The following is a 27,077-nucleotide window of genomic DNA, read 5'->3' as shown; positions in this document are numbered from 1 at the left end:
ATGGGCAAATGCAAGATTAGCCCATCAGGTATTATCCTAAATGGTCTTACACTTAACCTCTCAGCCCATAATGATCAAGCACTGCCCGACAAGAGAGGACCTCTCCCTCGGCTGCAAAGAACAGTGTTGCACTCTCTACTCACATGGATCCTAGGAATTAAAACCATTTGCAAATATTTTGAAACCATATATAAGTATATATCATATATATAAATTTTGCAAAACAAAATTCCAACGATTGAAATCAACTGTCGGAAGTTTGGTTTCCATCAGAGAGAGTGCATTCCCGATCATTACCTTTGTCTGACAAAGGGGCTGATCCCGTCACTATGATCACTCACTCAGATGAATTCTCAGGCTGTCCCAACATACCCACTAAGAATCTCATTGATTGGTATCTCAAAGACAACCCAATCCGACACCCAGCGTAGTACCATAATCGGGTCTAGGGGTCAGGTGTAACATTCCAGTTTTGCCCATCAATCTCCAAGGTCCTGAGCAATACTGGAAATCTGGTCCGGTTCAAGGGTTCAAGTAATCCTACACTGCATGTGCCTTGGGTCTCACCCTGGCGGATGAGACCCCAACATTTGGCAGCACATCAGTGTCAGCCTTGGCAAAATAAATCTCCCTAGACTTATCCAACGACTATGAACATTTAAAACTAACACAAGTCTCATTGAGTGTCCAGTTTTAGGGTCTTACATAGAAGCACACCACACAACATGAATCAAACATGTACTTTACTTATTTACACTAAATATCAAAAGTACATCAAAACTGATTGGAGCTAAGGGCATACAAAACTGTGTAACAGCTCTCACTTGCACTTAGGTCCAATCTGGTACAAGCCGGAGTCCCATACTTTCCACATGTTTCTCAAACACCTTTTGTGTGAGTGGCTTAGTTAATGGGTCTGCCACATTATTTGCAGAGGCTACCTTCTAAATCAGGACATCCCCTCTACCAACGATCTCCCGTAGTACATGATACTTCCTCTCGATGTGCTTTGACTTTGAGTGGGCTCGAGGCTCTTTAGCTTGGGTGATCGCTCCATTGTTGTCACACAACAATGGGATGGGTGATGTGCTCGACAAAACCACTCCTAATTCATGAATGAACTTCTTCATCCACACAGCTTCCTTAGCAGCTTCACTTGCAGCAAATAGCACATGATCCTATCGTGAAAACATATCTAGATGTAGACTTTCTATCATCTAGATCCAACTACAAATCGGCATCAGTATACCCCAGAATTTTTAGTGAACTACCATCGAATACCAAACAAAACTCTTTTGTCCTTTGAAGGTATTTGAGTATGTTCTTCACAGCAGTCCAATGCTACTACCCTGGGTTGGCATGGGATCTACTTACCACACTCACCGCCTGAGCAATTTCAAGGTGAGTGCACAGCATGGCATACATGATGCTCCCCACGGCTGAGGCATAGGGAACGTCTTTCATGCCCTTAATCTCCTCAGAAGTCTTGGGAGACATCTTCTTGGAGAGAGTGACTCCGTTCCTGAAAGGAACGTTTCCTTTCTTAGAGTTCTCCATGCTGTACCTTTTGACTATTTTGTCAATGTATGCAGCCTGTGATAATCCAATTATCCACTTCGATCTATCTCTATAGGGTCAAAGACCCAGTATATAGGAACTTCTTCAAGATCTTTCATGGAGAATTGCTGCGAAAGCCATACCTTGATTGAAGTTAACATTCCTACATCATTCCCAATGAGTAGGATATTGTCCACATACACCACCAAAAGGGTGACTTTATCCCCACTGGACTTCCTATAAACACAAGGCTTATCCGGATTCTGCTCAAAGTCAAATGATTTGACAACAGAGTCAAAACGGATGTTCCAACTCCTAGAAGCCTACTTAAGTCCATATATGGATCAATTAAGTTTAAATACCATGTGTTCATGACCGGCAGCAATGAAGCCTTGCGGCTGCTGCATGTAGATATCTTCACTAAGATCTCCATTCAGGAACGCGGTTTTGACATCCATTTGCCAAATCTCATAGTCATGGTATGCTGCTATAGCTAGCAGGATCCTAATGGATTTAAGCATGGCCACGGGTGAAAAGGTTTCCTCATAGTCGATGCCTTCTTTCTGAGTATACCCTTTTGCCACCAAATGAGCTTTGTTGGTCTCAATCTTGCCAATGGGGCCTTTCGTCCTTTTATAAATCCATTTGCAATCAATTGCTTTTACCTTGGAGGATGGATCTACTAGAGTCCAGACTCCATTAGCCTCCATCGAGTCCATGTCAGCTCTCATGGCCTCCACCCACTTCTAGGAATCTATGTCCAACATAGCTTCCGCGTAACTCACGGGATCCTCCTCACTAGTCAAGGCTTCCACCAGGTAACTATCTTGGTCATAACCGTAATGGACTGGTGGCCTGGATACCCGGGTGGATCTTCTAGTTTGGTCACTACCTGGAACTTGTGGGACATCTCCCACTGCTCCTGAGCTCTTCTCATTAAGAACTATTTCCTAACAATGGCTGTCCAGGATGTAATTAGTCTCTAAGAACTGGGCATTTCGGCTGTAGAACACTTTCTACTGACTTGGGTCATAGAAAAGATAACCCATCGAATCCTTTGTGTAGCCTACAAATAGGCAATGGCTGGTCTTGGATTCCAACTTGTCCGCACTCATTCTTTTAACGTGCACAAGACAACTCCAAATCTTCAAGTGTCTCACACTTGGTTTCTTTCCGGTCCAAAGTTCGTATGGAGTTTTTGGAATCAATTTGGTTGGAACCTGATTTAGCACATAGAAGCAATCTCTAATGCATATCCCTAAAAGGATGTGGGTAATTCTGAGCATGTGAGAAGTAACCAGACCATGTCTAACAATGTCCTATTCCTCCTCTCTGAAACACCGTTAAGCTTCGGTGTTGCAGGAGGAGCCAACTGTGATATTATCCCGTTGGCTTTTAAGTAGTCCTTGAATTCGTCATAGAGATAGTCGCCACCTCGATTTGTCAAAGGGCCTTAATTTCTCTCCCTATCTATTTCTCAACTTTTGTCTGAACTCCTTGATCTTTTCAAAGGATTTGGACTTCTGTCTCATCAGGTGTACGTAACCATATCGTGAGTAATCATCGGTGAAAGTGATGAAATACACGTGTTGGTTACGGGTCCTAACACTCAGGGGACCACATACATCAGTATGTAAAAGGTCAAGTGTGCCTGTATATCTTTCAGGCTTACCATTAAATGGCCATTTTGTCATCTTGCCTCGAAGGCAAGGCTCACAAGTGGAAAGATCTTCTACGGTTAGAAAATCTAAAGGACCATCCTTTACCAGTCTTGTGATTCGGTCAATACCGATATGTCCAATTCAATAATGCCACAGGCACGTGGGACTAACTTTATCACAAGTCCTTTTCTTAGGGATTTCGACCAACGTAGTTTCGGTTAAGTTAGCTTCTAGAGAAGGATGTAGAACATAGATACCATTCTCTAGTTCCCCGCATGCGATGAATTTATTATTCCGTTTAACAGTAATCATATTACTGAAATAAATAGTATATCCATCAGCACACAGTTTATAAACAAAAATCAAATTTCTTCTTAAGTTCTGTACATAAAGACAATCTTTAAGTACAAGAATTCCTTCTCTAAAAACTAGTGCTACGCTGAAGAAGCCCCATACAAAGGGGTACCCTAGGGGACCGCATCTACCCCTACTTCCTTGCGAGGGGCTACCGAAGAGGTCGGGCAGCCCATGAAAGTTTTCCGCCCCCATTGGTCTATCCAATGGGGGGATTCTATTACAGAGAAGGGGGTTGGGAAGGCCTTGATGAGCAGGGTGATTCTACCAAGGGATCGCTTCGACATGAAGCAGAGTGACCCCCAGTTCGTTTACAATGAGGGGCTCTACCACGTGGCCGAGGTATGTTCCTTGCCTTTTTCTCTTCGTGATTACCCCTCCCCCCTCATTTTTTTTTGTTATGGCATTACTAGTAGCACTTGATGCAGGTCTGCTGCCACTTCGTTGGCCTACGAGATCGAATGGGCCTCACCTTGGAGTGCTTGGAGAAGATTAACGAAAAGCTCCAAGTGAAGACTGCCACCGCCGAGAGCAACCGAGACAAGTTCAGGGCTGACCACAAGGACGAGTAGCAGCAATGGGTGACCCTGGGGCTCACCTCGACAAGCTGCAAGAGGTGCTGAAGACATCTAAGGAGGAGAGGGCTCATCTCAATAGCCTCTCCATAGAGTCCGACTGGAGGGTGAAGCGGGCCAAGGAACGAGCTGTCAAGGCAAACAAGCGGGCGGCTGAGGCTGAGAAATAGGTGGCCGAGGTGGATAGGTGGGCATCTAAGGTTGAAAGGTGGGTGGCCGAAGCGGTGGAGACTTTCAAGTGGTCTCTCAAGTACTAGCATGCCATTGCCGAGTATGCTTCTTCGAGCTATCTTGACGGGATCGAGGACAGTAAGAGGGTCATCCAGCAAGTGATGCCCGAGTTCGAGGTTGATGGGCTAAAGTTGATCCCTGACTCTCCTTCAGCTTCGGTTGCTATTGTTGATGAGGCTGTTGAAGGCATCGAGGTATCTACTGTTAGATAGTTTTGTATGCCCTTAGCTTCAGCCAGAATGATGTACTTTATGAGTTTATTGTAAATGAATAAAAGTGCATATTTGATTCATGTTCCCTTGGTATGTTTCTATGTAATCCCCTTAAACTGGACACTTAATGAGACTCATGTTAGTTTAGAATGTTCACAACCAGTGGGTCGGTCTAGGGAGACCTATCCTGACAAGGTTGACACTATGGTGCCACCAAGTCGATTGGAGTGGTCTGTCTCAGCTTCCAGGGTGAGACCCTAGAAATATACAGTGTAGGATTAATTGAATCTATGAATTGGACCAGATTTCTAGTAGTGCCCTGGACCTTGGGGATTGATGGGCAAAACTGGAAAGTTACACTCGACCCCTAGACTCGATTATGATACTACACTAGGTGTCAGATTGGGCTATCTTTGATGTATCAATCAGTGAGATCCTTAGCAGGGGACAAAACCTGGGTATGTTGGGATAGTTTGAGAATTCATCTGAGTGGGTGATCATAGTGACAAGATGAGACCCTTTGTCGGACAAAGGTAATGATCGGGGATGCACTCTCATTGATGGAAACCAAGACTGCCGGCAGCCGATTTCAGTTGTTGAGATTTGTTTGGCAAAATATATTTTATATGAGATATAAAAGTATGTATATAATGGTTTCTAAAAGGTTTGCAAAAGGTTTTATTCCCGGGATCCATACAAGTAGAGAGTGCAATGCTGTTCCTTGCAGCTGAGGGAGAGGTCCTCTCTTGTCGAGCAGTGTATGATCATTATGGGCTGAGAGGTTAAGTGTAAGACCATTGAGGATAATACCTGATGGGCTAATTTTGCATCTGCCCATAGTCCCTGGGTGTTACAAGGTGGCTTGGCCTAGGGATCACTTAGGGTAAGTGTTGGGCTCATAGAGCCCATTTGATGGGTTTCAGGGGGTGCACTGTCCATAACAGTGTATTCGACCAAGCCTTGTAACAAAGACTGGGCCGAACCCATGTGGCTAATGTGTAGATCAGTGCTTGGGTCCCACACCATACAAGGAAGCCCAACTAGGTAGCAGTTAGGAAGGAGGGGGCGGCAACTTTTAGAAGAATGAGATATTCACATCCTCTAGAGTGCTGAAATCACAGGAGGAAGAATTAAGCATCCCTGCAAAATTCTTTCTTGCCGCCTCCCTGTTCTTGCCGCCCCTATTTGCCAGTTCGATCTCCAACTGTGGGAGAAGTCAAGATTTGATCCTAACATCAGTTCTTTGAGAAAGAATCAATAGGAAGCTGTGCTCACATGCCATCCTGCTGTTTCTTGCGAAGGACAGCGTTCTTAGAGAAGAACACTACTGAATCTGCTCCATCCTGCATTGCGCCATCTTCAGTGGGAGCAGTCTTTGGATCCTTTCTTGGGCATGAACACCTTTGTTGGGGGATACTATTTCTCCATATCAAGTATAATTTTCTCCTACTCCTTTTGGTTCAGATCTGGTTTAGTTTATGGTTCAAGAATGATCCTTGAAAATATGATTTTCTAAATAGGGAATGTGATTCCCAGTTGAAGGGAGAGGAAAAATTTTTAAAATTCGCCCCTTATTCCGCAATCTTTGGGCATCCATACAATGGATCTCTCACTCCCTTCAGTGGTACCAGAGCCTTGGTTCAATTCTTGAACCAATTTGTTTCAGATCTGAACCTGTGCAAATGGAAATGGGCTGAAGGCGTTCTACCCGATTTGCGCAGATATGGGTTTTGGGAAATTTGTTCCCAAAATTAATAGGCGAATAATCTGAAATTAATTTTATATAAATCTGATTATTATTTAGAACTGTTCTTCATGATTTTCTTGATTTATAGGCTGTTCGTACAAGAGGAGATTGAAATCTTGATTTGCGCAGGGAACCTGGGAATTTGTAGAATTTTAGATTTTTTTGTTACATTTGGTCTATAATTTTTTTTTTTAATTTTTAGACTGAATGTATAGGTATTCGATTTGATGTAATCATTAATAAAAATAGGATTTCTATTTATTTTTAATTTTGGATCGAAGATGGCGGCGCAGAAAAGGAGATTTCGTAGAGAAGGAGATTTCGCGGATGGGAGAATTACAATCTGCGATTTGCAGTTTATGAAACTGCAAATTGTGATCTAACCTCTATTTTGTAGGATGGATTGTGTGAACAGCCCTGTTTGACTGATTCTTGATTTTCTTTTATCAGTATTTAATTTCAGATTATTTTCTTGAATTAAAGATTTAATTAAAGATCAAACCCTAGACCCATTCGAACCAAGATTGGTTCAAACTGTTTGGACCGAATCTAGGGTTTAATCAAAGCTGAAAGTCAGCCCTAATTTTTCCACTAATGGGCCTAAGAATTGATATTTAAATAAATGGTTAATTTGGCCCAACCTGTAAAGGCCCAGTTTTAAATAGTTAAAACTACTAAAAGCCCACTTAACACATAAAGCTATATGGGCTGAACCATTTGACCCATATACCTAGATAATACTAATGGTTAATATTATGAATTTAAAATGGACTTCAAATGGGCCTTACAGATGATTAATTGATTGGATCAATTTATCCCTACATAAGATGCATGGATGTGTGATGTGCTACGTACATGGGCATAAGTGCTTGGCCCATGCTCAATCGATAGTGGCTCTTGTGCACACCATGGCTGAATGCACATCATTGGCCATGGTGTCCCTTTTGGTCATTGGATGACCTCCCTCAGTGGTGGGCCCCACACCTCATCAAGAGATCACGTGCAGAACCCTAGCCGATTTAGGCCCACCGAAATTTGGCTTTATGAAAGTCAGTGGGAGCCACTTTGGTTTGACCTAAAATTAGAACTAGGATGTAATTAACTGTTACCTCCAACTAATATGAGTGCATGTGATAGGGAGATTCATATGATGAATTCTCTAAAGGCCTTCCATCATTAGCATGAGGATGGGTCCTTCAGCAATGAGGAAACGCACCAGAAAATGGGCTATCCATTTGCTGTTGGGCTTGTCTAAGTGTTTCATAAGATGATAGGGGCGTCATAGACCGATGTGAGAGGGGCTTCATCAGAAAATGGGAACTCTCTCACAGTACCTTGGCGTTCACGAATATGATGGGTAAGTACTCACTGGACAGAAAGGTTTACCTGAAATTGGCTCTGAACCTTGTCTGACAGAGGCCAAAGTGAAAACTCATATGATGAGTGGATATGATCCTTCACAGAAAGGTGGTGGGGTTATGCAGCTAAAACAGTTGGCTCCATGCACCCTATGTGATTTCTCACATTTCCAGAGACAACCTGTACTCTCTATCACTGAGAAAGGAGGGAAATCTCAGAGATGAATAAATGGAAATGGAACGTAGATTAAAATCCATATCTATGAAATGAACATGAATCAAATATGGTTGTGGACTGATGTTTGCTCTTTTATCAGAAAATGGCAAACGGATCATTTGCAAAATTGCTTGATGACAACAAGTTGAAGGGCCCAAACTATGCCGACTGGTACAGGAACCTTATGCTGGTCCTAGCTTCTGAAAAGCTAGACAAAGTGGCAAAGAATCATGCCCCGGAGAGTCCGGGTGATAGAGCTTCTAAGGCCCGAAGGAGAGACTATCAGGAATGGGAGGAGAGAAACTCCCTTGCCCGATGTTACATCATTGCCTCGCTGGACAACCCAATACAGAGGTAGTTCGATCAGATCGAACTTTCCAAGGACATATTGGATAGTCTCAGGACGATGTATGAAGAGCATAATCGTTCTACTCAACAGATGGTCTTGAAATAGTTCATGACCACACAAATGACCAAGGGCCAACAAGTTCACGATCATTGTCTTCGGATGATGGGATATATCAACGAACTAGAGGCTCTTGGATCCGGGTTGGACCTTGTGACCCAAATAGATGCTATCCTTAATTCTTTGCCTCCTCCGTTTAATCCATTCATCATGAACTATAACATGAACAAGCTGAATGTCAGCCTACAAGAGCTCAGAAATATGTTGCAAAGAGTTGAAGAATTAATTAAAAAGGATGAGCCCGTAGCTATGCTTGTTGAAGCTAGCAAGATAGGCAAGAGAAAGAGGAAGGCAAAGAAGCATCAGAAGAAAGCCACTAAGGGCAAGAAGCAGAAGAAAGACAAAGCATCGGATGCTTGTCACTTCTGCAAGAATATCGACCACTGGAAAAGAAACTGTCCTGCCTACCTGGAATCCAAGAATGGTAATTTTGAAACTTGTGTTATAGAAACCAATTTATTGGTAGCTTCTATGTCCTGGTGTATTGACTCCGGGGCTTCAACTCATGCGTATAACTCACTGCAAGGGTTCAAGGTAAGCAAAAGGCTGAGTGAAGGAGAAGTCACACTCTACTTGGGGACTACTGCAACTGTTGTAGCCGTGGCCATAGGAACCGTGGAGTTGCTTTTTAGAGAAGGAATTATAGTATTGAGAGATTGTTTTTATGTACAAAATTTAAGGAGAAATTTGATTTCTGTCTCAAAATTGTTTGCAGATGGTTATTCTATCTTCTTTAGTGATACGATTACTATTAAAAGAAATAACAGATTCATCGCATACGAGGAACTGGAGAACGATCTCTACGTTCTACATCCTTCTCTAGAAACTAACATAACCAAAACTACATCGGCTGAAATCCCCAAGAAGAGAGCCTGTGATAAAGTTAATCCCATGTGTCTGTGGCATTACTGACTTGGCCACATCAGTGTTGACCGAATCACAAGGTTGGTAAAGGATGGTCCCTTGGACTTTCTAACCATAGAAGATCTTCCCACCTGTGAGCCTTGCCTACAAGGCAAGATGACGAAATGACCATTTAACGGTAAGCCTGAAAGATGTACAGGCACACTTGACCTAATACATACTGATGTATGTGGTCCCTTGAGTGTTAGGACATGGAATCAACACGTGTATTTCATCACCTTCGTAGATGATTTTTCATGATACGGTTACGTGTACCTAATGAGACACAAGTCTGAATCCTTTAAAAAGTTCAAAGAATTTAGGCAAGAGATCAAGAAACAGTTAGGGAGAGAAATTAAAGCCCTTCGATCAAATCGAGGTGGCAAGTATCTCTCTGACGAATTCAGGGACTACTTAAAAGAAAATGGGATAGTATCACAATTAGCTCCTCCTGCTACACCACAACTTAATGGTGTTTCAGAGAGGAGGAATAGGACCCTTTTAGATATGGTCCGGTCACTTCTCATACACTCAGAGTTACCCACATCTTTTTGGGGTTACACATTAGAGACTATGATTTACGTGCTGAATTGGGTTCCAACCAAATCAGTTCCGAATACTCCATATGAACTTTGGACCGGAAAGAAATCAAGTGTTAGACACTTGAAGATTTGGGGTTGTCCAGCACACGTTAAAAGAACGAGTGCAGACAAGTTGGAATCCAAAACCAGTCGTTGCCTATTTGTAGGCTACCCAAAAGACTCTATAGGTTACCTATTCTATGACCCAAGTGAGCAGAAATTGTTCTATAGTCGAAATGCACAATTCTTGAAAACTGACTATATCCTGGACACCCATCGTCAGGAAGTTGTTCTTGATGAGGAGAGCCCAGGAGCAGTGGGAGATGTCCCACAAGTTCCAGGTAGTGACCAACCTAGAAGATCCACTCGGGTATCCAGGGCACTAGTCCATTATGGTTATGACCAGGATAGTTACCTGGTGGAAACCTTGACTAGTGAGGAGGATTTTGTAACTTACGCGAAAGCTATGTTGGACATAGATTCCCAGAAGTGGGTAGAGGCCATGAGAGCAAAGATGGACCCAATGGAGACCAATGAAGTCTGGACTCTAGTAGATCTGCCCTCTGGGGTAAAAGAAATTGGTTGAAAATGGATTTACAAGAGGAAGAAGGGCCTCGATGGTAGGGTTGAGACCTTCAAAGCTCGTCTGGTGGTGAAAGGGTACACTCAGAAAGAGGGCATCGATTATGAGGAAACCTTTTCACCTGTGGCCATGCTTAAATCCATTAGGATCCTGTTAGCTGTAGCGGCATACCATGATTATGAGATTTGGCAGATGGATGTCAAAACTGCATTCCTGAATGGAGATCTTACTGAAGATATCTATATGCAGCAGATGCAAGGCTTCATTGCTGCAAGTCAGGAAAACAAGGTATGTAAATTTAATAGATCCATTTATGGACTTAAGCAAGTTTCTAGAAGTTGGAACATATGTTTTCACTCTACTGTCAAATCGTTTGACTTCAAGTAGAATCCGGATGAACCTTGTGTCTACAGGAAGTACAGTGGAGATAAGGTTACCTTCTTGGTTCTGTATGTAGATGACATTCTACTCATTGGGAATGATGTAGAAATGTTCACTACGGTGAAGGTATGGCTTTCACAGCAATTCTCCATGAAAGACCTTGGAGAAGCCTCCTATATATTGGGTCTTCGACTATATAGAGATAGATCAAAGCGGATAATAGGATTATCCCAATCTACTTACATTGAAAAAATAGTCAAAAGATATAGCATGGAAAACTCCAAGAAAGGAAATGTTCCTTTCAGGCTCAGAGTCACTCTCTCCAAGAAGATGTCTCCCAAGACTTCTGAGGAGATTGATGGCATGAAAGACGTTCCCTATGTATGCCATGCTGTGCACTCGTCTTGACATTGCTCAGGCAGTGTAGTAAGTAGATTTAAGGCCAACCCAGGGTAGGAGCACTGGACTGTTATGAAGAACATACTTAAGTACCTTCGAAGGACAAAAGAGTTTTGTCTAGTATTCGACGGTAGCTCACTACAGATCCAAGGGTATACAAATGCCGATTTCCAGTCGGATCCAGATTATAGAAAGTCTACATCTGGATATATTTTCACGATAGGATCGTGTGCTGTGTGTTGGAAAAGTAGCAAACAGGGTTCCACTACAGGCTCCATGACCGAGGCCAAGTACATTGCCACAAGTGAGGCTGCCAAAGAAGCCGTGTGGATGAAGAAGTTCATTCACGAGTTAGGAGTACTTCCGTCCAGCACATCACCCATCCCATTGTTGTGTGACAACAATGGAGCCATTGCTCATGCTAAGGAGCCATGAGCCCACTCAAAGTCGAAGCACATCGAGAGGAAGTACCACGTATTGCAGGAGATTGTTGGTAGAGGGGACGTCCTGATTCAAAAGGTAGCGTTAGCGGAAATTGTAGCAGACCCATTGACGAAGCCACTATTACAGAAAGTGTTTGAGAAACACGTGGAAAGCATGGGACTCCGGCTTGTACCTGATTGGACCTAAGTGCAAGTGGGAGCTGTTAGACAGTTTTGTATGCCCTTAGCTTCAATCAGAATGATATACTTTATGAGTTTATTGTAAATGAATAAAAGTGCATATTTGATTCATGTTCCTTTGGTATGTTTATGTGTAATCCCCTTAAACTGGACACTTAATGAGAATCGTGTTAGTTTAGAATGTTAACAGCCAATGGGTCGGTTTGGGGAGACCTATCCTAACAAGACTGACACTGTGGTGCCACCAAGTCAGTTGGGGTGGCCTGTCTCAGCTACCAGGGTGAGACCCTAAGCACATACAATGTAGGATTAATTGAATCTATGAACTGGACCAGATTTCCAGTATTGCCCTGGACCTTGGAGATTGATGGACAAAACTGGAAAGTTGCACCCGACCCCTAGACTCGATTATGATACTACACTAGGTGTCGGATTGGGCTGTCTTTGATGTATCAATCAGTGAGATCCTTAGCGGGGGTCAAAACCTGGGTATGTTGGAACAGTCTGAGAATTCATCTAAGTGGTGATCATAGTGACAGGATCAACCCCTTTGTCAGACAAAGGTAAAAGTATGTATATAATGGTTTCTAAAAGGTTTGCAAAAGGTTTTAATTACCGGGATCCGTACAAGTAGAGAGTGCAACACTGTTCCTTGCAGCCGAGGGAGAGGTCCTCTCTTGTCGGGCAGTGTATGATCATTATGGGCTGAGAGGTTAAGTGTAAGACCATTAAGGATATTACCTAATGGGCTAATCTTGCATCTACCCATAGTCCCTGGGTGTTAAAAGGTGGTTTGGCCCAGGGACCACTTAGGGTAAGTGTTGGGCCCATAGGGCCCATTTGATGGGTTTCAAGGGGTGCACTGTCCATAGCAGTGTATTCGGCTAGGCCTTGTAACAAAGACTGGGCCAAACCCATGTGGCTGATGTGTAAATCAAAGCTTGGGTCCCATGCCATACAAGGAAGCCCAACTGGGCAGTAGTTAGGAAGGTTAAGTGAGCACATAATCTTAATGGGCCTAAAGCCCATTTCGAACTGGGCTATTTAATTAGTTAATTATGGGGCGAATTCTGAGATAGATTAGTAGATAGGATAGGGTCTTGACCCTATCCACTTAGAGATTCCAGATTTGAATGTGATTCAGATCTAGAAACCTCCTAATGAGATGAGGAGAAAGCTAATCTAATCTGCAGATAAGATAAGGGTTTATCCTTGTCACCTGAAGAGAAGGCTAATCCAAATATGATTTGGATAAGCAGCTCCTAATTGGATTAGGAGCTGATCCTTTAGGTTAACAAAAGAAGGAGGGGGTGGCAGCTTTTAGAAGAATGAGATATTCACATCCTCTAGAGTGCTGAAATCACAGAAGGAAGAATTAAGCATCCTTGCAGAATTCTTTCTTGTCACCTCCCTGTTCTTGCCGCCCTTGTTTGCCCGTCCCTGTTTGCCCGTTCGATCTCCAGCTGTGGGAGAAGTCAAGATTCAATCCTGACATCAGTTCTTTGAGAAAGAATCGATAGGAAGCTGTGCTTACGTGCCATTCTGCTGTTTCTTACGAAGGACAGAGTTCTTGGAGAAGAACACTGCTGAATTTGCTCCATCCTGCACTGCGCCATCTTCAGTAGGAGCAGTCTTTGGATCCTTCTTGGGCGTGAACACCTTTGTTGGAGGATACTATTTCTCCATATCAGGTATAATCCTCTCCTACTCGTTTTGGTTCAGATCTGGTTCAGTTTATGGTTCAAGAATGATCATTGAAAATATGATTTTCTAAATAGGGAATGCGATTCTCAGTTGAAGGGAGAGGAAAATTTTTTGAAATTCGCCCCTTATTCCGCAATCTTTGGGCGTCCTTACAATGGATCTCTCACTCCCTTCATCTACTCCTCCTCTGGCTAGTGGTGACACTTAGTGGCCTTCTCTGCTTTCTCTTTTTTTTTTCTTTTTGTGATTGTAAATGTGTTCAGCCTAAGAGGCCATAAAACTTTTTGTAGAGGCCCAATACTTGAAGTATAATGAAAAATCAAGTATTCTTTTTGTACATTGTATTCTTTTTGTTCTATGCATTGTGTTCTTCCTTTCTTTCTTCTTTCTTTACTTATTCTTTCTTCTTTCTTTACCGAGGGGTCCCCGCCCCTTCCAACGATGAGACCACAAGGCACACAAAAAGTAGCTTGTGCTGGCTCGTTATACGCACACCTTGGGTTGTTAGGAGGGAGAGGCTGAGGTAGAGCCACACAACCAAAGTGCGGCTCACCTAGCCTAATTCCCTCTAAGTGTTCACTTAGGCAAGGCCAAGGTGGCCAAATGAAATGTGGGGGAGAGGCCAAGGCAGCACTAAAGCTTAACTAGCTCCCTTCCTCCCGTGGTTGCTTAGGCAAAGCTGAGTCCATGGTCCTCGGGAGAGGCTATGCATCTTGGCCAGTTGCGAAGCCGAGGGGTCTTAGAGACTTAGTAAGAACACACGCTAAGCTTACAGTCATCTATAGTACATCAGGTGGTTCTCCAAGTTCCATGTCTGAGGGATCGGTCTTCCATCTAAATGTTCTAAATGAAAGGTGTTAGTGCCGATGACTTGCTTGATCCTGTAGGGGCCTTTCTAGTTGGGGCCTAGCTTTCCTACTCCAGGTTTGGGGACCATCACCTTCCTCGGGATGAGGTCTCCCTCTCGATAGTGTCTTTCTTTCACTTTTGAGTTGTAGTAATGGGCCACTCATTGATGGTAGGCAACCACCCTAATCTGTGCTTGCTCCCAGGCTTCTTCTAGGAGATCTAGGTTTTCTCTAAGTGATTCATTATTCTTGGCTTCACTATATGCTTCAGTTCAAAGTGTCGGCTGGCCGGTCTCTACTGGGATAACTGCTTCTGTACTGTAGGTCAGGCAAAATGGGGTCTCTCCTGTGGTTGTCCGAGGTGTGGTTCGGTATGCCTAGAGGACACTGTTTAGCTCATCAACCTATAATCCTTTGGCTCGGTCTAGTATGGTCTTCAGTCCATCCAAGATTGTCTTGTTGGTGACCTCGGATAGGCCATTTGTCTGGGGATAGCCCACCGAGGTTTACTGCTGCTTGATACCGAGGGAGGCACACCACTCCCGAAACTTGGCATCATCAAATTGCTTCCTGTTGTCAGTGACTAGCATGTGGAGGAGACTGAAATGATAAATAATGTTTTTCTAAAAGAAGCTCTGAACTGCTCGAGCTATAATGGTAGCCAGGGGTTCAAATTCTACCCACTTGGTGAAGTAGTCTATAGGGACGATAGGGTATTTCCTACCCCCTGTTGCTTGAGGAAAGGGGCCGAGGAGGCCCATCCCCTACTTGACAAAAGGCCAGGGGCTACTAAGAGCCGAGAGGGTGGTGGCTAGCTGATGGCACAAGTTGGCATGCCTGGCATTGGTCACACTTCTGTACCATCTCGGCTGCATGCTTGTGAAGGGTTAGCCAAAAATACCCCTACCTTAGAGTTTTTTGGGCTAGGACTCAGCCGCCGAGGTGGTTACCGCAGATGGCTTTGTGAATTTCTCGAAGCACATACTTGCCCTCCTCCTAACGGAAGCATTGGAGGTAAGGCAAGGTGAAGGATCTTTTGTATAGTTTGCCCTGTCATCGGGAAACCGCTTTGTCAATAGGAAATCAATGATAGGGTCCATCCATGACGGTTCGACCTCTACTATAAGCACTTGGGCTTCTTCTATAGAGGGCCAAGGTAGCTTCTCCACATGGACAGTGTGGTCGAGGGCTGCGTCCAAGGTGCTTGCCAACTTAGAGAGGGCATCGGCTCTTGCGTTCTTGGCTTGTAGAACTTGCTGTAGGGAGAAGCATTGGAAGTGACGGGCTAGCTCTTGAACTTTGGCGAGGTACTTGGACATGGTTTGCTCTCTGGCCTCGTACTTGCCATTGACTTGGTTCACCACTAGTTGTGAGTTGCTAAATGCTTCGATGTGTAGGGAGCTGAGGTCTCTAGCAAGCTGTTATCCAACAAGTAGGGCCTCGTACTCGGTTGTTGGATGCTGGGAATTCGAACTTTAGCACGTATTCTATGATAGCATTGTCTAGGGTGAGGAGGATGAGGCCTGTTCCACTTCCCTTGGCATTGGATGAACCATCAACAAAGAGTTTCCATGTGGGGTGAACTTCTTCGACTGGGCGATCCACTTCAGTGCCTTCGGGGGCTCAGCTGAAGGTGCATTTTGCTATGAAGTCTTCTAGGGCTTGTGCTTTAATGGTGGGCTTCATCTTGTATTGAATGTCAAACTCGGAGAGCTCGATAGCCCATTTGGTCAGGCGTCCTGAGGACTTGGGCTTGGCGAGGACAGCCCTGAGGGGCTGGTTTGTCAGGACCACTACGGTGTGAGCTTGGAAATACGACTTGAGCTTCCTAGTCAAGAGTATGAGGGTGAAGGCCGGTTTCTCTATCTTGGGGTACCTGGTTTCGGCATCGCATAGGACCTTGCTGGTGTAGTAAATCAGCTTTTGCGTACCATCTTCCTTTATCAGAACTGAGCTAGCTGCCTCGTCCCCAGCCGAGAGATATAAGTACAAAGTTTCTCCTATGGCTGGCTGGGCGAAGAGGGGAGGTGAGGCGAGATAGGTCTTGAGCTTGTCAAAGGCGCATTGGCATTCTTCCATCCATTGAAAACTTTTCGACTCTTGATGGCATGGAAGAAAGGCAGACAACGGTTGGCTGACTTCGACATGAAGCGATTGATAGCTGCTATTCGGCTAGTGAGCCTTTGAGTCTCCTTCACCGACCAAGGGGGTACCATGTCCAGTATGGCTTGTATCTTCTTGGGGTTAGCATCGATGCTTCTTTGAGTAATGACGAAGCCCAAGAATTTGCCTGAATTGATGCCTAAGGCACACTTGCTGTGATTGAGTTTCATGTTGAACTTCCGCAAGGTATTGAAGGTCTTAGCCAGGTTCAAGGTGTGCATCTCTGTTTTCAGGCTCTTTATCACCTATCATCTATGTAGGCTTCAACATTCCTCCCCATCTGATCTTTAAACACCTTGTTGACAAGGCACTAGTAGGTGGCCCCTGCATTCTTGAGGCCAAAGGGATCACTTTGTAGCAGTAAGTGCCATGGGTGATGAATGAGGTCTTCTTATCGTCGTCTGGGTGCATCTTTATTTGGTTGTTTCCAGAGAAGTCACCCATGAAACTAAGTAATTCGTACCCTATAGTGGTGTTGGCGAGGTGGTCTATCATCGGCAAAGGAAAACCATCTTTGGGGTAGGCTTGGTTAAGGTCTATGAAGTTATTACCAATCCGCCCATTTCCCATTAGCCTTCTTTACCAAAACCACATTGGACAACCAATTAGGGTATGTACCTCTTGGATGAAGCCGAAGTTGAGTAGCTTACCAACTTCTTCTCCTATTGCCTTCCAATGCTCCGATTCAAAGTTAATCTTCTTTTGCCGAATTAGCCTAGAGCTCGGGTCCATACTTAGCCTGTGAGTGATGACCGAAGGGTCAATTCTGGGCATGTCAATGGTAGACCAAGCAAAGACATCGGCATTAGTTTTAAAGAAATTCACCAGTTCGGATAGGTTCTGTGGGGGAAGGTTGGACTTAACACGGACTGTCTTTTGGGCTCGGTCTCATCTAGGGGAACCAAGACGAGGTCCTCGGCTGGTTAGCCTCGGCTCATTGGTTCCTCCCTAGGTTTGAAGCCCTCTAGTGACAGTGCTTCCTTGTTCTTGCTCGTCAGCACTACCACATAGCATTGGGGGGCTGTTTGCTAGTCCCCACGAACAACTCCGATGCCATGCTTTATGGGGAACTTGAGGGAGAGGTAATACAAGGAGGTGGCTACCCTTAGTGCCTGAAGTGTTGATATTCTCATGATAGCATTGTAGGGTGAGCCGATCCTCACTACCAGGAACTCATTCATCCTCGTCACCTATTGGGTCTCGGTCCCTACTGTGACTAGTAGGGTAATTTTTCCCTCCGGTTTGAACACGTTACTAGAGAAGCTGACTAATGGGACATTGCTTGGCTGGAGGTGCTCAGGCACGATCTTCATCTTCTGAAAGGCTTCATAGAAGATTATGTCAGCCAAGGAGCCCATGTCGACAAGGATCCTCTTAACTACAAAATTTGAGATGATGGCTGAAATTACCAAGGCATCATCATGAAGGACTATGACCCTCTTCAAGTCCTCATCCATAAAGGAAAGGGTTTCATGTTGCATGGGCTTTTTGGGGGCAGGCCCATGGATGCTTAACTGAATGGCGTAGGCCTTGTGTGCCGAGGCCGAGGCTCCGCCCGAGGCTCCGCCCGAGGCCATGCCCCTAGCGATGACGTCGATGATGTTGGCTATCTGCTGGTGTTGTTGTTACTACGGTCATTGCGAGGAGGATGAGGCACCGGCCTCTCCCCCTATGAACTGCTTGAGGTGCCCATGGTGGATGAGAGACTCTATTTCATTCTTTAGATCATAGCAGTTCTTCGTATCATGCCCGGTGCCGTAGTGGTACTTGTAGTACTTCTTAGGATTTCCGCTCTTGGGTTTTCTCTTCATCTTTTCAGGCCACATCACGTACTTCTCCTCCCCGATCTGCATCAGTATTTGGGCACGGGTGAAGTTAAGTCTCGTGTATTCCTTGTAAGCTAGGGCTGCGGCCAGTGGCTTCTTGTGGTCCTTGCTACTGTTGTTGTTGTGATGGTGGTTGTCTCCACCCTTCCTTTTTTTCTTAGGGGGGCCGTTGTAATGCTTGGCTTCCCTTTCCTGGTGGTCCCTTACCAAAGCCTTCTGGGTTGCAATATACTTCTGGGCCTTCCTTAGGAACTCTAGCTTTGTCTTCGATGGGGTCTTGGAAGCATGCATAGAGACCATGGAGTCAAGGTCGTGGACCTTGAGCTCTTCCTTTTCGAAGCAATCGATGTAGGACCGCAGACTTTTTCCTTGCTTTTGTTTGATAGATACCAGCGAGATGATGCTCTTCTGGCATCGCCTGTTGTTGATGAAGCGGGCAAGAAATAAATTGGAAAACTACTCCTACGAACTGATTGACTGAGGTGGGAGGCCGAAGAACCAACAATGGGCAGCTCCTCTGAAGGTAGCCCAGAAAATCTGGCACATCAAGGCGTCAAAGTACCCATAAAGTAACATGAGCACTCTGAAGCTCTCTAGGTGGTCATCAGGGTCTGAGGTCCCATCGTACATTTCTAATGTAGGGGCCATAAAGTGGTGGGGGAGAGGATTGAAGATGATATCTAGGGTGAAGGCATCTATTTTCCCCTTTGGATTGCTTTGGTCGGCCGAGGCGTTAGCTCGGCTCTCTTGAACTTGGCGGACCTTATCCTTGATGACTCCAAGCTCGGCTCGCAACTCAGCAATTCGAGGGTCAGGTGGGGCTTGTTGCCCGTCTTTGTCTCCGCGGGCATGGTGGGGATCCGCATGAACTCTGGAATGCTCCGTGATAGGACTGCACTTCTCCCATCTGGCATGACGATCATTCAGGACGTCGCGGAGATCTAAGACCTACACAGGAGAGGTGTGACGTCATCCCTCGTCCGGGGATTCTCCCTCTGGCAGCAATGGTGTTGCTCAGAAGGATGGCAGTTGTCCTCAGACCACGTTGGCTATTCCCCCCTTTGGCTAGGAGGTCCTTCGTTCCTTCATAGTGAGCTGGGGGGTCGGCTACTGCCAAACTCGGCGGACTCAAACTACCAGGGGTCAGCTAGACCGAGTGCTGGGGGCTCGGCATGGTTATGTTGGCCCTGGTGATCTAACACCCCGGCGGGGCGGTCGCCTCAGGATGGACCCCCTGCTTGGGGGTAGGCTTGTTCCTCGCATTGTGTGAGGTACTCTAGGTGGTCGAGGATGGCCTAGAACTGTTCACTCATGACCAGGTTCTGAGCGGTCCTGACTCTTCGTACCATGGCGATCAAAGCTTAGGAGATCACAAGTTCGTAGAGTTTTCGGGAATCGTCTTAGCAACACTTCCCATAGATGGTGCCAATTCTTACTACTTGGGTTGGCCGAGGTTAACAAGATAAAACCACTCCTGAGCTCTGAAGGCTGGTCGAAGGCTTTGAGGGTTTCAGAGGAGGTGTGCCAAGGTCAGAAGCCGTAGGCCGAGGCGGATTGTCTCTGAGTACTGTAGAAGCCGAGGGCTGTCGGTTAAGTGGTGAGGTCGCTTGTAGTCTGACGTTCTGCAAGACAATAGATGTCAAAGGCCCCAGGTGAGAAGTTGAGGTAGAGGCTCCGACGATCAAGTTAGTATGAGGATTAAAGAGAGGGATCTGGTGTAGACGAGGGCTCTGAAGAGGGTGCTCGTATGCACTAGGCTCATAGGAGTCAAGGCCCTTCACTTAAGTTTAGAGTTAGATCTGTTATTTAGGGATCCTTTACCTGGAGGGGGTACCCGGTATTTATACTTGAACTGCCTAGAGGTTGGTGGTGATGAGTGCCCCCGATGAGCTCCGTACGAGGGCGATCAGTGAGAGAAGTGGGGACACTGGCATGCTCCGCTATTGGCTTCGTACTAGGGGAACAAGGTAGCCCCCGCCATGCTGGACCGGGATCCTGGCTGGCGTCCGTAGGCTGGGCCAGGTTACCCTACATCACAAATCATTTAAGTGTTTGTGCTGAATTTCAATAATGGACTCTGACGAGAACGAAGTTACTTACCGAATCTCTTTTGCGGAAAAAAGCTTATATCCATCACAAACCGTGCGAAGTGTCGCGCAAGGCTTCACTCTTATTGACATGATAAAACTTTAACCCCTGTTGCTGAACTAAAAACGCAACAACCGCGCTGCAATCTCGACCGCAATGAAAGACTTCGTTCACGAAGGGCCCGAATAGCCCATTGTGCTCTCAAACGATTTGAATCATGGTACTAACACAAACACTGCGATAAAGTTTAACTTTTTCAAGCAAAGAAATTGCATTACAATTTTGATCATGACGAGGGAATTCGTGTGTAACAGTGCTAAGGTAAAAGTACTGAAACTTGGGGCCAAGGAACATGCAGGGCCTGATAGCCCGTTGGCGTCGTGATCAGCCTACTAAGGTACGACAGTAATATGTTGTCCAAATCGTTATTATGGGGAAACACAGCCAACAACCACTATAGATCAAACTAAGAGTTTCCGTTACAAAATTTAAATAATGTACAAGGCAAGAAACCATAGACGTTTTTACGTGGCACACCAGCCCTTCCTCATATTGTCTATATCCACTAGACCCTGCTTTCACGTCTCAAAATCTAGCAAATCCTTTTGCTCTGCCTCATACTACGAAGGGTGTCTAGCTTTTTTAGTCACCTCCGAAAGACTCGTTTCAACTATCTCGAGACGAAGGCACACATCCTTTAGAGACCGACCAAAGACGAGGTGGTACCCCTTGAGACCGGCCTTCCAGAACGTGTGGGGCAATAGAATGACCCGCTCTTTGGTCTGTTTCATTTGGAAGCCGATAGCAAAAAAATATTCGCAAGTCCTCAACCAGCGAGCAAATTTAGACCATAAGAGCTCGTCGCTAGACTGATTCATGATGCAGCCCATCATCGCTGTGGTAGTGTTCAAGGCCATCCCTACAACCACAAGGGGGATATTAGTAGATGGTAACCAGCCGTTCTGAATGATGACTGAAACGAACTTTGCCTTTTAGCCTGATACAGAATACTTGTCATTCCTGTGAGGACCTTAGATAGGGACAGGTTCTATGATTGCAAAGCCCAGAGGGGCGACGCCATTCTTGATGTAGTACTCCTTAAGCTCCTCCCGGTCTAGCGCAAGCTCCTCGCCATATGATAGCGCCTAGACCGGCGATACTGCCTCAAAGCCTGTGGTCTCACTCTCAGGCTGGACCTCCGAGCGTGTGGAAACGTCAAGCTTGACAGGGTCAGCAGGTGCAACCTCTTCTCCGTAATGAACATCTGACACCGTTGTCTCATGTGTTGTCTCAGTCAACACCTCAGCCGCAATCGGTTCCTGACCCTGTGCATCAGGTTGCCCCAAACCAGAGACCGGCGCTTCAGGAGAATTGTCGACCAATGGGCCTTCTGAGGCAACCTCGGTTTGATGAGGTGGCTCACTGGGCACCTCCTTCAGCACATCTGCTGGGGTTTCTTCTTCTTGAGTGACAACAGCTGGAGCAGTATCATTAGTGCCAACATCCTGAGTGACTCCGATACTAACAGGGTCACCGGGAGGGTTTTCACGTGCTTCCCGACCCTAATTGGGGGGCTGCGACGATTATAACTCATGAAGGAGTTGCCTGATGATCGACAAGACTGGTATGATAGAAAGGTCGACATTGAAAGGCATCTACGATGAGACAAATTACAAACGGCCAGTACAATAAGCTAATCGCAATACAAAGCTAATACAAACGGCGAAGCTATACATACCTTTTCAACCATAGTATCGAAAGGGACTTTTGGGGCCTCCGTACCAGGCTGATTATCTTCAGCCTCCACACTCTTCACAACACACAACAGTACTGCACACAACAGTGTTGGATTTTAATATATAAGAGATTAAATCCAATGGGTTTGATTGGTCAATTACATGAGAAATTGTATTTGCACACTTGATTGAAAAATCAGTTTTTTCTCTTATAAAACCAAATTTTGATCTTGTCCCACATTGGAAAATTATAAGTTTTGTTTTCAATATTTCAATAGGAGCTGATTTATACTCCTTAGAAGAGGAGAGTATGGGGATTCTATACTGTGCAACGCGTACGCGCACGTGTGTGTGGCGCAATGAGGCGCTTTAGAGACACACTTTGCTCACGATGGGTGGCTTTGGTTTTGATGCATTGCTGATCGTTGAACACCGTTGATGAGATCAACGGTCACGATTCAATCGGGTGTGATCAAGAGGAACAATTCAAAGTTAACAGTCACTAATTGTTAACTACTTTTTAAACAGTCACAATTGTTCAAGGTGCCTTCTCTAAACCAATACCTACCTTTTCTTCATACCTCTTCACAAATTATTTAAGGAGCATGAATCAAACTTCAAAACAGACAATTTCGAAATTCACTCTTTCTCTGTCTCTCTCAATCCGATCTGCTACAGTCTCACAGAAGGCTCTATTGTATCTTGGGAATGAATTTGCCTGTAACCCAACAACAAACTCAGTAAAAATGAGTGGGGGCAAATAACGTTCTAAAGATAGTGTCTTCAGACGCGCCTCAAAGCTTCTCCTCCAAAGTTACAATGACCCTAGATCACCAACAATTGTAAAGTAGATAGAGCGAAAGATAAAAATTCTTACCAAATTGACTTTCTGGAGCTCCCTCCTCTGGGGAGGAGGAGCCATCTTTTTCACACATCCGCCCGAGGTGTAGACAGTGGTAACTTTCTCAACAGGAACAGGTACTGCTGACTGCACCGACTCTGCATCAGGCAAACTCCAAACTCTAGGCAACGTGGATGGAGGCCCCCACCTGACCGCCCTTGGGACCGCTGTTGGCAAATGCCCACCCTAATCTTTACAGACCCGGGACGATGCGACGTCTGACTCTAGGGGGGATTCAACAGTGGGGGCATTTCAAACATAAACCTCTGGCACCCTCGTTGACATAGGCTTCTTCACCATAGGACGACTACCTTCCCCTTTTCAACAATGGGGTGCTTTCCCTTTTGAAGCACACCCATGAATTCCCCCTTTGGCAAGCCAGATGGGGGACTAGCTGGCGGCTGCTCCTGATCCGCTACATGACCCTCGAGTTCAATGCTATGAATGAAAGGAATTTAGTCATGTGACTTTACATTGCAAGAAGAAAAATACTTGCACCAATTGTAAGCAGTAGGGACACATTATCTATCAGTGTCTTACTTATCTACTAAAGGGATGTGTATCTACTCAAAAGAAAGGCCAAGTACCAGACTTCCATAGAGAGCTCGGATGCATCAACATCATCCGATTCTTTGTCTACAAGTGGGGATATTTCAACGCTATGACAAAGGAAAAGCTTCACCAACTCATGTCTTCGACTATTTCTTTTTCTTTTTCTATTATTGGTCTATCTAGTGAGTCTTCTTAATTTTGTTGACTAGTGCCTCTAACCATATAATCAGGGGGCTCCTTTGGTCAATCTCTTAAAGCTTATCCTTTGATTAAGCATATTCTCACTGCTGATGGTGATAAACTTGATATCCTTGGATATGATGATCTTTCTTTAGCTACCTCCAAATCATCTTGTTTTTATCTTCCTAAAACCTTATTTATTCCTAATATTACTACAAACTTAGCTTCTATTGGGTAACTTGTTGAAGATGGTAATATTGTCTCCTTCCCACCTGATGATTGTTTGTAGAGGTATAAATCGGGTTGTACTGCCCACCGGCACAATTTTGGGTCAGCCGGGCCCGATGGTCCATTAGCCGTGTTGCAGCCTAGCAAGCATGACCTACATTGTCGTGTCGTGCTGCCCCTGGCCTGCGGCTTGGCCCAACTCATGGTATGGCTCAACATGGCCCATATATATATTTTATATATTTATATATAATATAAATGTATTATATAAATTATAATTATATAATAATGTATAGTATATAATATACTAATAGAAGAAACAATTTTTTCAATTTTAATGTACTATTTTGTTTAATTATTGTATATATAAGCAATTATATACATCAAAATTCATATAAAATTAAAATTTATGTTTTTTTTTTAATTTTTAAATAAATAATTTTGGCCCAGTCCATAGCTTGGCCTAGCCCAAGGCTTAGCCCATTGCCCAAAACAAGCCCACACGGGCTCGGGCCATGGGCCGTACTGGGCTGAGGACTCAAAATGTCCCAAGGGATGGATGCACAGCCCAGGACGGCTGCCATGTACTGTATTGGCCTAGCATGACCCATTTTACACCTCTAATTGTTTGATACAAGACCATTGAATTGGGAAGTTAGAGGGGAGAAATCATAGGTTGGGTCAATTATTTGTTCTAGAATTTCAAAATAGACAAGCTAGCTCCATCCTCTTTCAACAACAATTCATTATCTACTACTAGTTTGAATTTACTAATTTTAATAATGTTTGGAACTTATTGTTTCCCAAATAATCTAACCTGAGAGAGGGTGAATTAGTAATAAAATTTTTTCACCCTTCCTAAAAACTTCTAAATGATAAATACAAAAAAATGGAGTGATGCACAATACTATTAGCTAATAATAATGTAAAACACAAAATATAGCAGATAATACAATGTAAAACACAATACAATAATAATGTCTCTTAATAGGCTAATAAAAGAAAATACAAAACAAACTAATACCAAAGCAAGAGGATGCACAATACTATAAGCCCAAACACAAAAGGAGATTAACAAATCTTAATGAGAAACAAATAAGCCAATATGGCTACAAATCAAGTTCTTATTTTTTTTCCCAGCCAAAACCACTTATTTATGGTGGTGAAAGCATTTTACCGTTAGAGAGTTATAGGTAAGGATTCAATCTATTCTTGGTAATGTTTAGATTAAGCTCTCAACTATTAGAAGGCATGCCATAAGAGGAAATAGCCATTATGTCTTCATTCAAACAATTTTTTCTACATGTCATCGACTAATTCAAGCTAGTAGTCAGCTAGTACTCACAAGAAGGAATTATTTTTCTCTAGTAGTCAACTATCAACTTATACCAACTCTTGGATGTAAAGCATGGTTGATTCATCTTTTTTGTAGTTGACTCATGAACTCTGTTTTCATAAATATTGGCCTCGACTATGAAGGGTAGTTGACTCATCATTTCTTGTATTCGGCTCATTAGTAGTGTTTTCACAAATACTAGCCTTAGCTATCAAGGGTAGTCAACTTAGGAACTTGAATATTTTCATGGGTAGCCAAACACAATACTACTCACTATTCATAACCTTAGGAACTTGAATATTTTCATTCCAATGGTCCAAAACTTGTTTATGTAGGTGTTCAAACTAAGACTAGTTACCTTTTAAGTGCAAGAAAACCTAAGAACCAAACCTAGTGCTAAACATTGGTCCCTAAGGTTTGGTTTTACAGAGATTGGTCAAGGTCAAGCTTATAGTATGCATCTCATGATTGTGATTTACATCAAGTCCTAAATATGACACAATATAGACCACTTGGTCTAGGATTCTTCTTCCTCTTAAACACTTGGTAGTAGATATATCTTCTTTGGAGAGATACAATGAGATTAACAGGTGCCTAACTCTTCGTTCGTGCTTTAATTCTTCAATAGCATGCATTAAATTGTTCTAGCTCAATGGAAACAACTACATACTTAGCATCAGTCATTAGTACTCTCAATGAATTTGTTATCATTAAAACACATAGGGCCAATATTCTCCTCATTTTGAGGATGAAAAATCATTGATGGAAAAATGATAACAAATAAGCACAAATAATAGTACAATGATAACTGATAAGGCACAATTTGGACACTCCTAACTGGTTGAGAGTTGACTCCTAGCTGTGACGGATGGCACCTGAGAGGAAGAGGAAGGTGAAGGGATCCTGGGGATCTTTCCCGATGGGAACACTCCAATGGCTAAGTTAGAACTCTGAGGAAACTCAAAGAAAGCATAAATAGTTAAGAGTGCTGAAAGTGCTAGCTTCAATACCTTTGCTTCGTGAGGGTCGGGGTCCTTTTATACCAGAGCTAGGTCACATTAGGCGTAATCGCCACTGCCCTAGCCGTTACTACCAGGGCAGGGGTGGCAGGTGCAGGCTGCTGCTACAAGCTGCTATTGTAGGGTATGGACTCGTCAGGCATGCCATGCCTTTTAGAGATGGTAGGCAGAATGCTGCCTGGCAAGGGATCTGAGCACTACCACCGGATCCGACAAGTATGGGTGTCAGGCAGGCATGGATATCAGGTAGATCTCCCTGTAGTCTGCTGAGCTACTGTGCACTGAACCACCTGGGGCAGGTTTGCCTTGCACCGAGGTGCCGAGGTACACCAAAGTGCCCACACTATAGGTGAGCCTTAAGCAAGTACAAGTAGGAGTCTCGATGGTGCTGTCCCGAGGTGTTTCTCCCTCGGGACACTTAGCCAAAAGTTGGGGTGCTTCCTTCTTAGGAAGGGAGAGCTCAGAGTCCCCTTGGAGGAGCTCAGGTTCCTTTGCATGGGGGAGCTCAGGGTGCTCCACCCTCAGGTTCGGGGCGAGCTGGGCCTTGCTTCTTGACGAGCTGTCACACCTGCTGAGTCATTTGGCTGGGCCTCGGTGAGCTCATTGCACCAAGTAGTGGCCAGCCTGTCACGCTGAATTGTCACTTAA

The sequence above is a fragment of the Nelumbo lutea genome, chromosome 2, assembly GCF_056320005.1.
Source record: "Nelumbo lutea isolate HS-2025 chromosome 2, American lotus-T2T, whole genome shotgun sequence".
Taxonomy (NCBI): Eukaryota; Viridiplantae; Streptophyta; class Magnoliopsida; order Proteales; family Nelumbonaceae; genus Nelumbo; species Nelumbo lutea.
This window is presented reverse-complemented; position numbering follows the sequence as displayed.